The sequence below is a fragment of the Schistocerca nitens genome, chromosome 9 (genome assembly GCF_023898315.1).
Source record: "Schistocerca nitens isolate TAMUIC-IGC-003100 chromosome 9, iqSchNite1.1, whole genome shotgun sequence".
Classification (NCBI taxonomy): Eukaryota; Metazoa; Arthropoda; class Insecta; order Orthoptera; family Acrididae; genus Schistocerca; species Schistocerca nitens.
The window spans coordinates 381325103-381340373 of NC_064622.1; positions in this window are offsets into that span (position 1 = coordinate 381325103).

Sequence of the window (15271 nt, forward strand, 5' to 3'; positions counted from 1 at the left end):
ACCACCTCTGTCCGTTATAACGGCCTTGATACACCTGGGCATTGAGTCAAACTGAGCTTGGATGGCGTGTACACGTACAGCTACCCATGCAGCTTCAACACGATACAACAGTTCATCAAGAGTAGTGACTGGCGTATTGTGACGAGCCAGTTGCTCGGCCATCATTGACCAGACGTTTTCATTTGGTGAGAGATCTGGAGAATGTGCTGGCCAGGGCAGCAATCCCACATTTTCTGTATCCAGAAAGGCCCGTACAGGACCTGCAAGATGCGGTCGTGCATTATCCTGCTGAAATAAAGGGTTTCGCAGGGATCAAATAAAGGGTAGAGCCACGGGTCGTAACACATCTAAAATGTAACGTCCACTGTTCAAAGTGCCGTCAATGCGAACGAGAGGTGACCGAGACGTGTAACCAATGGTACCCCATACCATCACGCCGGGTGATACGCCAGTATGGCGATGACGAATACACGCTTCCAATGTGCGTTCACCGCTATGTCGCCAAACACGGATTCGACCATCATGATGCTGTGAGCAGAACCTGGATTCATCCGAAAAAATGACGTTTTGCCATTCGTGCACCCAGGTTCGTCGTTGAGTACACCATCGCAGGCGCTCCTGTCTGTGATGCAGCGTCAAGCAGCGTCAAGCAGCCATGATCTCCGAGCTGGTAGTCCATGCTGCTGCCAACGTCATCGAACTGTTCGTGCAGATGGTTGTTGTCTTGCAAACGTCCCCATCTGTTGACTCAGGGATCGAGACGTGGCTGCACGATCCGTTACAGCCATGTGGATACGATGCCTGCCATCTCGACTGCTAGGCCGTTGGAATCCAGCACGGCTTTCCGTATTACCCTCCTGAACCCACAGATTCCATATTCTGCTAACAATCATTGGATCTCGACCAACGCGAGCAGCAATGTCGCGATACGATAAACCGCAATTGCGATAGGCTACAATCCGACCTTTATCAGTCGGAAAAGTGATTGTACGCATTTCTCCTCCTTACACGAGGCATCACAACGTTTCAGCAGGCAACGCCGGTCAACTGCTGTTTGTGTATGAGAAATCGATTGGAAACTTTCCTCATATCAGCACTTTGTAGGTATTGCCACCGGCGCCAACCTTGTGTGAATTCTGTGAAAAGCTGATCATTTGCGTATCACAGCATCTTCTTCCTGTCGGTTAAATTTCGCGTCTGTAGTACGTCATCTTCGTGGTGTACCAATTTTAATGACCAGTTGTGTAATAGACCACTTCATTTAGTGAAGCTACCTCATAAATGTTTCTCCCGTTTCCCACTACTTTCTCCTTTATTGGTCATTCGTTTTAGCTGCGTAATCCTTAACATTCTTTTGTTGCACACTTCAAAAGTGTCTATTATCTTCTTCTCTCAACGGTTTGACGTCCACCTTTCAAAAGGGTATAAGGTTATACTCCACAAAAGTACCTTCAGAAAAGACTTCCTATCGTTTCATTTTACATTCGATGTTAACAACTCAGTGTTTTTCAGAAGTGTCTCTCTTTCATTTACCACTCTGCATATTATGTTGTTTCTGTTTCGGTCATCATCAGCTATTTTGCTGACTAAATAACTTAATTAATTTCGTGAGTTTACTGTCTCATTTTCTAGTCTACTTTCCGGGCTGATTTAAGTAGAGACAAATCTAATAATCCTTTGTCATGAACCTACCGTCTATTCGTTGGTCTTCCAAGACTTTTTCTGTCTCTGATGGGATTACAGTGTCATTGGCAAAGCTCAAAGTTTTCAATTCTTTTCTCTTAATTATAATTACTTCACCAAGTTACTCTTTAGTTCCTTGTACTGCTCATTAAAAGTGCAGATTCATGACATGGAGGACAGTCTACCACCTTGCCTCACTCCAATCTCTTCTATTGCTTCCCTTTCATGTCGTGTGTTGATACTATGTTCAGAAATTTCATCATTTATCAACTTTGCTCTCTCGGCATTTGCGATGAATCTATAGTGGCATATCACCACCGAATTGCCTCACAGATCTTTTCCGTCGAACAATCGAGTATCCAATTCAGCGATTCTAGAACAACCATCACCATACTGAAACCTCATATGGACAGCGCTGTATGTAACGCTTATCTCCATAGGCAAACACTTTGCTTACCCAGAACACAGATTTTGTCCCATGTGCTGCAGGTGTGCCGTTACAGAGCGCCACCGCTGCGACTTCTCATAGTGGCGTCTACAATCGGAGTGCGAGCTATGGTAATCTTCTCCGCATCATTCTAGTTTCTTTATAAGTACGGCCGAAGCGAGTATAGTGATAGTGACTACGGTTATTGATGGAAGTAGAGTTAACACGGAATGTACTGATCCCTAGCCGTCTGACTGTCAAGCACTTTGGCAACATCCTTTAAGTGGGATTATTACCTCCATTGTCTATTTCTGTCATTCGTGGTGGCTAAGGTAAAGAAGAGTTAGGAGAGCGACATCTTTAATTTAGCATAGTCACTAACGGTAGTATGTTTTAGGCTTGTGCTTTTGGCAGCGTTTCACTGTGTCTGGTGAACACAGAATGAGCACACGTTCTCGTATGTGAGAGATTTTGCTGGACATGTTTATGTCGATATCGATGTCAACGTGTACCAGTTCTGAGCTACGTTACCGCTGGATACATTTGCGTTAATTTTATTGTTGTGACATGTCGCTGAGTATTTGGGTACTGTGAACTTATCTCTGTTTCTGCTCACTTTCACAGTGTAATTTCAGGTGATTTTACATTTGTGCTAATTTTTATTACTTTGTTGACTACGTTATTTGCTTTGTTTTCTTGCTTCATCTGGAGCTGTACTGGGTACTGTTCTCTTTAAATGTTTTGAGCTTTCTATAAAAGCACTGGCGTGGTTATGGAGCTGAGACTTGATGTGATGTTGTGATAAACACCTGTACTATTTGATACGGGCCAAAGCATCCTTGTTTCCATACCAGAGTATATTTGAATGAATTTCCGAATCGTTGCCTACGCATGAGCATTTAGTTGGTTGTTGGGATTATTAGGGACTTACATGCCAGACCTTGAGTGTGAAATTAGCTTTGGCATATGGTATCGTAATGTTCTGTTCAAATGGTTAAAATTGCTTTGAGCACTATGGGACTCAACATCGGTGGTCATCAGTCCCCTAGAACTTAGAACTACTTAAACCTAACTAACCGAAGGACGTCACACACATCCATGCCCGAGGCAGAATTTGAACCTGCGATCGTAGCGGTCAAGCGGTTCCAGAATGACGCGCCTAGGACCGCACGGCCACACCGGCTGGCCGAAATGTTCTGTGTTCTTAGCAAATAAAAATAGTTTCTAATTTCAGAACGCCACACTTCCTCTATCAGAACGACCTTCATTTTCTGTCCTCAGGCCTCCCTCTTTGAATGTGAGCCTTATTATTTATAGCGTATTGTACATAATGTTTGGAGCAACAGGTGAGATTCTACACACTGTATTAATGTCGCTTAAAACATGTGAATATTAGAGAAGGGCAAGTTCATTTCCCAAGTAAGTAACCTTTCGTTTCCAATTCGCAGAGTAGGCGATGTTATTGCCTCATGCGTCCAAACAGAACCAACGTGCTGCTATTTCTTTTTTTTTTTTTTTTTTTTTTTTTTTTGTCTGTCGAAGACCTAAGGTCTGTAGAAATCCGTTTGAGAATAAAGAATGTGTAAGCTACAGCATGTCTGGCGAAAACCATCGGCGAGAATGGGCCCTACTGCTTCATGATATCGCACGTTTTCATATCGAAAGTGTCGTATAGCGTCGGCCGCTGTGGCCGAGCGGTTTTAGGCGCTTCAGTCCGGAACTGCGCTGCTGCTACGGTCGCAGGTTTGAATCCTGCCTCGGGCATGGATGTTTGTGACGTCCTTAGGTTAGTTAGGTTTAAGTAGTGCTACGTCTAAGGGACTGATGACCTCATATGTTAATTCCCGTAGTGCTTAGAGTCAATTGAACCATTTTTTTGTCGTATAGCGGAAGTTATGCTAACTCCAGTGGGAGACACTCGGGCACCCGAGTACCCTTAAAAAACACGTTGAAAACTCGGCTATTCCTTTCGGACGAGGATATGCACTAGGCAGTTACGAACTTCTTCATACAGCAGGACACTGTGTTTAATCAATCGCGTACCTTCATCCTGGTGCCTCGGTGGGATGTTTGCCTCAATACTCATGACAATTTAGCTTGCTTGTTGTACTTATCCTGGACTGTACGGCCTTAGAACGGAAATGTTTTGATTGCCCCTCGTCTCCACGTATACGGATAAGCTGAAGTCCCCTCCCTCCGCACGGATTTGTCTGTTGGCTTGAGTATGATGAATCAGTGGATGGCAGAACATTGAATCACAGTAGTTAGGGCAGCTGGGTGCTGCAGTTGGGCAGCCGTACGCATTACCTTCTGTGCCTAGAGAGCACCCCATATTACAAATTTTATGTGGCAGATGGTGCTGATGGTACTGACGTTGCGTGACAGCCATGGCTTCATAGTAACGTTGTGTGACACAAGGTGCCTCGTATCGAGGATGCGTGGCAGAGGATGCTTCGTACCAATGTCATGTGACAGAGGGTCTTCACACTGATGTTGCGTGGAAGTGGAGGCTTTGTATTGACATTGTGGGCCAGAGGGTGCTTGGTATCGATGTTGTGTAATAGGAGGTGCTTTATAACGATATTTAGTGGCAGATAGTGTCCCACACCAATGTTATATGGCTGTGAGGTCTTCGTACTGATCTTGTGTATAAGAAGTTACTTCATAATATGTTATTTGGTCGAGGATGGTTCATATTGATCTTGTGTGGTTGGTCGAGGATGGTTCATATTGATCTTGTGTGGTAGTGGATACTTCGTACCAGTTCTGCATAGCACTGTGTGCTTCTTGCCAATTTTACGCGTCAGAGGCTGCTTTGTAACGACCTTTCGTGGCCGACTGTGATTTGTACCAGGGAGTGTTCTGTACCAATGCAGTCAGTCGAACGTTGCTTTGTTACAATATTTTTTTGGGGGGAGATAGTGCTACATATCAGTGTTGTGTGATATAGGGTGCACCCCACCGACGTTGCGTCATGGAGGATGCTTCGTAGCGAAGTTACTTATTATGGGACCGAAGGAAAGCTTGGTTTAATGTAATAATGCTGAAGCAAAACATTTCTCATTTAAACTACAAGAGGATCCGGATCTTTTGTGTCAGTTGTAAGTTAAATATGTTAAGATGAAACTCTTTTTCAGAGTAGAGGAGACCACAATTTTGCCATTCATGAGAAATGAATCCATAATAACCACCACAGGGGAAATAACTGATTTGGAAGCGAAAGGTAACTGAAAGAAGGGACGAAATTGGAGCAAAATTGGTAAGAAAATGTAGTATAACCTGTATGATGAAAATATTTTTACCCTTCTCAGAGTCATCTGTGTGATTAATTCTTGTGATAACGTAATTTTAGATGAAATTGTCTTACTGTTTTATGCATAAACATATGACTATGATAAATGTATAATTGCGAGTCTCTTATCAGGTGTGTCAACTGGTATAAATGTTTTGGCGTGTAAATAACCATTGTTCTTTTTACTATGTATGTTTAAGGAAAGTTTCTGCATAGTTATCATGTGACAAGCGTCAAGAAGAGGACGAATTAGAACAATGTTGTAGTGGTGTAAACACTGTGTTGAAGTAGCATTGAAGTAGCTTGTTGGATTAACTAGTAGTGGATTGAAATAAAATTATGAGTAATTCACGTTTATTGGTAGTTAGTTTGTAGAATAGAACAGGTGTGCATGTGTGTGTGTAAATAACATGTGAACCCTATGCTGTTCTGACCTATACTTGCACAAGGCATAATTCTGTTCATTTTAGTGAATTGATAAGTAGCGTTTGATTTATTAAAACGGAAGTGAATTGTTTAAATTTGAAGCATACCACATTTGTGATATGGATTTAAATATAATATTGTCAGTTCATTTAATTTTTATTTTCATACTGTCAAGTCATTTCACTTTTATTTTTTTATATTGTAAAGTGATTACCTTTTATTTTTATATTGTCGATTCATGTAACTTTTTGATTTGCAACAAAAAAATAAATAAATAAAATTTGGTCTCACTTTTGATCTTAAAAATTGTGAAAGACAATACTAAGTGGTATTATGTATGACATTTTGTAATTACATAACTATGATGGACAATTTCTGTGAATGCAATTGATAACGTGAAAGCGAACTGGCTAAACTCTTACGAGACACCGGGAGCAGCGAGCAGGAGGACTAGTTGTGAACAGGCCGATTTTCCAGCAGGACACACTGGAGCGCACTCGACAACAAAAGAAGGGCTGTGGGGCAAACACTTTCCCTTGCACCCGGAGCTAATGGCCGGCCGCACCAGTGCGATATGTGTTGAATTAATGCAAAACTCAGGGGAATATCCGATCTGTGGGTATTATGGGTCTGGCAAACCCAGGTCCCCAGCTGTTAGTAGCCTTGTTTCAGATTTTATGCTTTCAGTGCTACTATCTATCTATTACTATTCTATATCTGTCAGTATAAATGAGGATCTCTTATTATAGTATGCGTGCTGTATGAATATTTTAAGATAGGAGAACTCTGAGAAAGGAATGAGTAAGTTTAGAATTTTGATAACAGGATGCACAGTCCACCGCGCGGAAATCCATCTGCCGGCAACGCACCACACGCAAGCGACTATGACGAGACGGCCGCGGTGAAACGACAGAAGACAGGGGATAAAGAGGCATGGAGCCTTTTGACAGGTACCGTCCAGAGGAACTTGCAGACTTCAACGACGCCTGTCAACATTTCCTGGCGGAAGCCCATTGTCAAGCGACAGTAAATCATGGTTCGGTGTTCTATGGTTGCTAAAGGTGGCACAAAGAAAAGCCAATAAGTTTCATCCTGGCCCAGGAATATCAAACTGGCGAGCCAATTGAGGATAACTCAAGAATTTAACAGCACAAAGGGCATGGAGCCTTTTGACACGTACTGTCCAGAGAAACTGGCAGACTTCAATGACGCCTATCAACATTTCCTGGCGGATGCCCACTGTCAAGGGACAGTAAATCATAGTTCGATGTTCTCTGGTAGCTAAGGGTGGCACAAAGAAGAGCCATTAAGTGTCACCCTTGCCCAGGAATGTCAACCTGGCGTGTAAACGAGGATACTGCACGAATTTGACAACACAAACATGGAACCAAATCGAGATGTACGTGACACGGGCCACTAAGAGATACTTCATGAGAGGGCAGAGACGGCGGAATTGCACGCAACAGATGGATAAAGATCCCTACTGACGGCTGCGGCGACGAGCCTCCCCCGCCCCCCCCCCCCCCCCCCCGTTATATTGTGCCTCGGAACAGTGGAACTACTGTGTGTGCCAGTGAACAGTGATTATACAGCAAATACGTGTGTTTCTTTCAGAGAAACTTTGACTATTGTATTTTGCAGGGGTTCGATTTATTGGTGTTTTCTTATTAGACTGTCTCTTGTATTTTGCAGGTGTTCTATTTACTGTATTTTTAGACATTGACTCTTGTATTTTGCAGGTGTTTTATTTACTGTTTTTTTTTAGATGTTGTCTATTGTACTTTCAGAGCTGTTTTATTTATCAATGTTTGTTTTTGTGTGATGTATTAGATTTGTGATATCTTGTTTCGTAAATTCATTCCTGTGGCATTACTTCGTTTATCAGTCAGATAGCTATTGATTCTCATTGGACTGTGATCGATTACCCTTTGCATGGGGCATATTTATAGTCAGGAACCCCATAAGGGGTTAATTGTAGTTTCAATATAACGACACAGTGATCATTGTGTGCTAACTAACTGAAATATTGTAGAGTGAATAAATTAGTGCCACAAAGTTATTTTAATTCTACAAATTATTATTTTTATAAGATATCGAATTTTTTAGTGATAACCGCTTCGTAAAACATGCTTTTATCTCTTATTATCTTTTTTTTTGCCTTTGCAGATTGTGCATTGTAATGTTCTGCTTTATAACACTGATGTTATTTTCATGATTTTTTTTACTTGCTATAGCACCTTTGCTATTTTCAAAAACTTTACTTGTTAATAAACAGTCATAAATTTTCCTATGATCACCTGGCTCTTGCAATGAGCAAATACTGCTGAATTCCATAAGGGTAACAACCAGAAATTGTTTTCATATTAATGACACAGGGACCATTGCTTTTACTTGCTGACTGAATTAGGTCTACACTATCTTTTAAACAGGTGTCAGATTTTTTTTTAAAAATTGATAGATTCTAAAGATGTGTTGAAATTATTGTGTTTTAGCCAATAGCTGGTGACCTTTTGCATTTTCTTTACATTTTTGGTTTAAGTGGGGTGTGAGAAGCCTGCTTGGGAATGTCCTAGCATGAACAGAAAATTCCCTGCACAGTCTTTTCCCGGAGCATTGGGGTTATGAAAGGCCTCTGTTGGATTCCTTTCATGTCAATTTCTTAAATCTGTTGTCATTTACAGCATACATTCCACTTCCGAATTTACTGTGGTCTTTCTGACTCCATGTGGGAGGAGACTCAGCAGTGGAACGTGTTACTTTTACACATAAACAAGAACGATCGGTCACACTATTACACTTTAAAACACAGTTTATATATCATTCATGTCACACAGTCTCATACGGAACCTACATCCACTTTCTTTTATATACTGTATATGATAAGACACTGTCATCCCCCTTCCCTTCTGTGTGGAAGGATGAATGAGCAATGTATTTCTAGTTGCATGCTTGATGGTAGCAGACAAGCCTCTCTGCTAGAGAACAGTAGGACCAACGTCGGAACAGGTAGCTTTCTAAAAGCAAAGAGGTTTCTATTCTTGGTATGGTCCTGTCCGTCCCTTGTCATGTTGGTATAGGAAGCTGCCTCTCTGGTCACTTCCATTTCTATCTGTGAAGCACCCTCGGTAGGGGGCCCAGGGCAGTCGGTCAGCGGTGAGTGTCTGAAGTGGTAAGATCTCCGGCTAAGCGCGTCTCTGCTAAGTCCGTAGGACAATGGATTTCCTTCGTTCAGCCTAACTGAAAATCAAATCACCTTTATTTCAGGTTTAGATCTAAAATATCTAATGTTATCTTAAATTGCAACGCAGTGTAATTCGAGTGTGAAGTTCAGAATATCTTCTGGCAGTTGCTTTGGCACAACTTTGTGAGTAAAGTGGAACCACGTGTTGATCAGTAACTCCAACTAAAATCATCAAACTTAAATGCGAATGTGTGTGGGATTATAATGTCTCGTCTTGACAATATTTTTCAATATAGCAACTTCTCTTTATGTTCAACCCACGTGTGGAGTACTTTGTGAGACCAGTACCACGTGCTTATACAATTGTTTGACCCATCAGGTTGGTAGTAAGACGATAGTAACCAGTTCGAGGTTTTTATTTTGTAAATTGCATTTCGATGTAATTTATTTTAATCATCAAAATTATTGTGGAGTTACACTCTTTGTGTAAACCAAGTTGACCACGTGAAGCATGTGGTGTAATCATCAAAGTAGCCCTCAGCTATTCTTTTCGGGAAGATTTCACAGAGAGTTAGTATGAATCTTGGTCCCATATTTGATGTGTTCCGTAAGATTACAAACTCATATTTTCACAATCCTAAATAAGGCACCAGTTTAGTTATGAATCAAGTTTAATATGATAAAATTTTAACGGAACAATGATCAATGTTAAAATAAATTTCTTTTTATTAAAATTCTCTTTTTGTATATACAGGGTGTTTCAAAAATCACCGGTATATTTGAAACGGTAATAAAAACTAAACGTGCAGCGATAGAAATACACCGTTTGTTGCAATATGCTTGGGACAACAGTACATTTTCAGGCAGACAAACTTTCGAAATTACAGTAGTTACAATTGTCAACGACAGATGGCGCTGCGGTCTGGGAAACTCTATAGTACGATATTTTCCACATATCCACCATGCGTAGCAATAATATGGCGTAGTCTCTGAATGAAATTACCCGAAACCTTTGACAACGTGTCTGGCGGAATGGCTTCACATGCAGATGAGATGTACTGCTTCAGCTGTTCAATTGTTTCTGGATTCTGGCGGTACACCTGGTCTTTCAAGTGTCCCCACAAAAAGAAGTCACAGGGGTTCATGTCTGGCGAATAGGGAGGCCAATCCACGCCGCCTCCTGTATGTTTCGGATAGCCCAAAGCAATCACACGATCATCGAAATATTCATTCAGGAAATTAAAGACGTCGGCCGTGCGATGTGGCCGGGCACCATCTTGCATAAACCACGAGGTGTTCGCAGTGTCGTCTAAGGCAGTTTGTACCGCCACAAATTCACGAAGAATGTCCAGAGAGCGTGATGCAGTAATCGTTTCGGATCTGAAAAATGGGCCAATGATTCCTTTGGTAGAAATGGCGGCCCAGACCAGTACTTTTTGAGGATGCAGGGACGATGGGACTGCAACATGGGGCTTTTCGGTTCCCCATATGCGCCAGTTCTGTTTATTGACGAAGCTGTCCATGTAAAAATAAGCTTCGTCAGTAAACCAAATGCTGCCCACATGCATATCGCCATCATCAATCCTGTGCACTATATCGTTAGCGAATGTCTCTCGTGCAGCAATGGTAGCGGCGCTGAGGGGTTGCCGCGTTTGAATTTTTTTATGGATAGAGATGTAAAGTCTGGCGCATGAGACGATACGTGGACGTTGGCGTCATTTGGACCGCAGCTGCAACACGGCGAACGGAAACCCGAGGCTGCTGTTGGATCACCTGCTGCACTAGCTGCACGTTGCCCTCTGTGGTTGCCGTACGCGGTCGCCCTGTCTTTCCAGCACGTTCATCCATCACGTTCCCAGTCCGTTGAAATTTTTCAAACAGATCCTTTGGTTACATTAAACCTCCGTTGAAAACTTCGTCTTGTTCCAATAACACTGTGTTCTAGGCAGTGGAATTCCAACACCAGAAAAATCCTCTGTTCTAAGGAATAAACCATGTTGTCCACAGCACACTTGCACGTTGTGAACAGCACACGCTTACAGCAGAAAGACGACGTACAGAATGGCGCACCCACAGACTGCGTTGTCTTCTATATCTTTCACATCACTTGCAGCGCCATCTGTTGGTGAAAATTGTAACTACTGTAATTTAGAAAGTTTGTCCGCCTGAAAATGTATTGTTGTCCCAAGCATATTGCAACAAACGGTGTATTTCTATCGCTACTCGTTTAGTTTTTATTGCCGTTTCAAATATACCGGTCATTTTTGAAACACCCTGTATATCACCGTTTGTCGTAAGATCACTATTAAAAGATTATAATTAATGTTAGCCTGGTTGGGAATTTTGTAAGCTAGACTGGATACCTGGTGAAACAGTTGCTCAGTAATGCAAGGTTAACGTCCCCAGATAGTTTACGGCTTTTAACCCGCTTTTATTGTCTTGAATATCAGCACCGCTTTCAGAACAAATTAATGCATCAAAATTACAACCTCACTCCAAATGTACAGTCACTGGGAAACACCAAAAAAATCACCCCCTACCTCCTACGTCTGCTAACTGGGCTGCTCACTCCCTCTGACCACTTACAACAGATTCCTAGTCGCAGCATAGTGACAGTGTTCTCATCTACTCGTAACACAATTTTAGAAGACCAAATACTTATGTACCACCCATATGTTCAGGCATTCAGAAACGCTCTCTGAAGGCAGCTCTACAAACGAGATCTTACATCACAGCAAGTATTAGTAAATTCAAAAAAATCTGTGAAAAACTGAGATACAATAAAATTCTTTGTAATATCCATTTCAAAGGTACAGGAACTTTTCCTGCGTACTGGGAGAAGAAGCTGAAATCGCTTAGTTAAGTGGATCTTGGAGACTCAAAGGGATGGATTCCCCATTAAAAGAAGTCAACTAATGGAAGTTATCCACAAGCGACAGAGTTGAACCTGGATAGTGCGTTTAAGGGCATTTCACAGTGAATTCCAGAAGCAATGACTCCATTACGATACAACGTTATTCATGAAATACCAAGAAGGGAGTATGTACCGTATGTTGTGACACCAAGAAACTACAAAGAGTGTAACGAAAATAATGATACATACTGAAAACTGGCGTTCTACGGATCGGAGCGTGGAATGTCAGGTCCCTTAATCGGGCAGGTAGGTTAGAAAATTTGAAAAGGGAAATGGATAGGTTAAAGTTAGATATAGTGGGAATTAGTGAAGTTCGGTGGCGGGAGGAACAAGACTTCTGGTCAGGTGACTACAGGGTTATAAACACAAAGTCAAATAGGGGTAATGCAGGAGTAGGTTTAATAATGAATAGGAAAATAGGAGTGCGGGTTAGCTACTACAAACAGCTTAGTGAACGCATTATTGTGGCCAAGATAGATACGAAGCCCACACCTACTACAGTAGTACAAGTTTATATGCCAACTAGCTCTGCAGATGACGAAGAAATTGAAGAAATGTATGATGAAATAAAAGAAATTATTCAGATAGTGAAGGGAGACGAAAATTTAATAGTCATGGGTGACTGGAATTCGAGTGTAGGAAAAGGGAGAGAAGGAAACGTAGTAGGTGAATATGGATTGGGGCTAAGAAATGAAAGAGGAAGCCGCCTGGTAGAATTTTGCACAGAGCACAACTTAATCATAGCTAACACTTGGTTTAAGAATCATGATAGAAGGTTGTATACATGGAAGAACCCTGGAGATACTAAAAGGTATCAGATAGATTATATAATGGTAAGACAGAGATTTAGGAACCAGGTTTTAAATTGTAAGACATTTCCAGGGGCAGATGCGGACTCTGACCACAATCTATTGGTTATGACCTGTAGATTAAAACTGAAGAAACTGCAAAAAGGTGGGAATTTAAGGAGATGGGACCTGGATAAACTGAAAGAACCAGAGGTTGTACAGAGTTTCAGGGAGAGCATAAGGGAACAATTGACAGGAATGGGGGAAAGAAATACAGTAGAAGAAGAATGGGTAGCTTTGAGGGATGAAGTAGTGAAGGCAGCAGAGGATAAAGTAGGTAAAAAGACGAGGGCCAGTAGAAATCCTTGGGTAACAGAAGAAATATTGAGTTTAATTGATGAAAGGAGAAAATATAAAAATGCAGTAAATGAAGCAGGCAAAAAGGAATACAAACGTCTCAAAAATGAGATTGACATGAAGTGCAAAATGGCTAAGCAGGGATGGCTAGAGGACAAATGTAAGGATGTAGAGGCTTATATCACTAGGGGTAAGATAGATACTGCCTACAGGAAAATTAAAGAGACCTTTGGAGATAAGAGAACCACTTCTATGAACATCAAGAGCTCAGATGGAAACCCAGTTCTAAGCAAAGAAGGGAAAGCAGAAAGGTGGAAGGAGTATATAGAGGGTCTATACAAGGGCGATGTACTTGAGGACAATATTACGGAAATGGAAGAGGATGTAGATGAAGATCAAATGGGAGATACTATACTGCGTGAAGAGTTTGACAGAGCACTGAAAGACCTGAGTCGAAACAAGGCCCCCGGAGTAGACAACATTCCATTGGAACTACTGACGGCCTTGGGAAAGCCAGTCCTGACAAAACTCTACCATCTGGTGAGCAAGATGTATGAAACAGGCGAAATACCGTCAGACTTCAAGAAGAATATAATAATTCCAATCCCAAAGAAAGCAGGTGTTGACAGATGTGAGAATTACCGAACAATCAGTTTAATAAGCCACAGCTGCAAAATACTAACACGAATTCTTTACAGACGAATGGAAAAACTAGTAGAAGCCGACCTCGGGGAAGATCAGTTTGGATTCCGTAGAAATACTGGAACACGTGAGGCAATACTGACCTTACGACTTATCTTAGAAGAAAGATTAAGGAAAGGCAAACCTACGTGTCTAGCATTTGTAGACTTAGAGAAAGCTTTTGACAATGTTGACTGGAATACTCTCTTTCAAATTCTAAAGGTGGCAGGGGTAAAATACAGGGAGCGAAAGGCTATTTACAATTTGTACAGAAACCAGATGGCAGTTATAAGAGTCGAGGGACACGAAAGGGAAGCAGTGGTTGGGAAGGGAGTAAGACAGGGTTGTAGCCTCTCCCCGATGTTATTCAATCTGTATATTGAGCAAGCAGTGAAGGAAACAAAAGAAAAATTCGGAGTAGGTATTAAAATCCATGGAGAAGAAATAAAAACTTTGAGGTTCGCCGATGACATTGTAATTCTGTCAGAGACAGCAAAGGACTTGGAAGAGTAGTTGAACGGAATGGATGGTGTCTTGAAGGGAGGATATAAGATGAACATCAACAAAAGCAAAACGAGGATAATGGAATGTAGTCGAAGCAAGTCGGGTGATGTTGTGGGTATTAGATTAGGAAATGAGACACTTAAAGTAGTAAAGGAGTTTTGCTATTTGGGGAGCAAAATAACCGATGATGGTCGAAGTAGAGAGGATATAAAATGTAGACTGGCAATGGCAAGGAAAGCGTTTCTGAAGAAGAGAAACTTGTTAACATCGAGTATAGATTTAAGTGTCAGGAAGTCGTTTCTGAAAGTATTTGTATGGAGTGTAGCCATGTATGGAAGTGAAACATGGACGATAAATAGTTTGGACAAGAAGAGAATAGAAGCTTTCGAAATGTGGTGCTACAGAAGAATGCTGAAGATTAGATGGGTGGATCACATAACTAATGAGGAGGTACTGAATCGGATTGGGGAGAAGAGGAGTTTGTGGCACAACTTGACCAGAAGAAGGGATCGGTTGGTAGGACATGTTCTGAGGCATCAAGGGATCACCAATTTAGTATTGGAGGGCAGCGTGGAGGGTAAAAATCGTAGGGGGAGACCAAGAGATGCATACACTAAGCAGATTCAGAAGGATGTAGGTTGCAGTAGGTACTGGGAGATGAAGAAGCTTGCACAGGATAGAGTAGCATGGAGAGCTGCATCAAACCAGTCTGAGGACTGAAGACCACAACAACAAACAACAACTGGTATGATTACTACTACTACTGCTGCTACTAGCATAGTTTGAAAAACGTGCGGCAATGATTAAAAAAATTCATTTGTTCCTTTATGTGTCTAAACTTGAAGTCAGATATCTATAAATAATTTTTACAACACATATTGTTTTTCTTATTTCAATTCCCGACTCCCCATTGAAAAAAAGAAGAATCTAGTCTTACAAATTACGTTGAAAGCAGTATATGAAAGTAACACATGTTTTGTACTAGAAATATTTTCGCAAATTGACAAATAGCGCACAC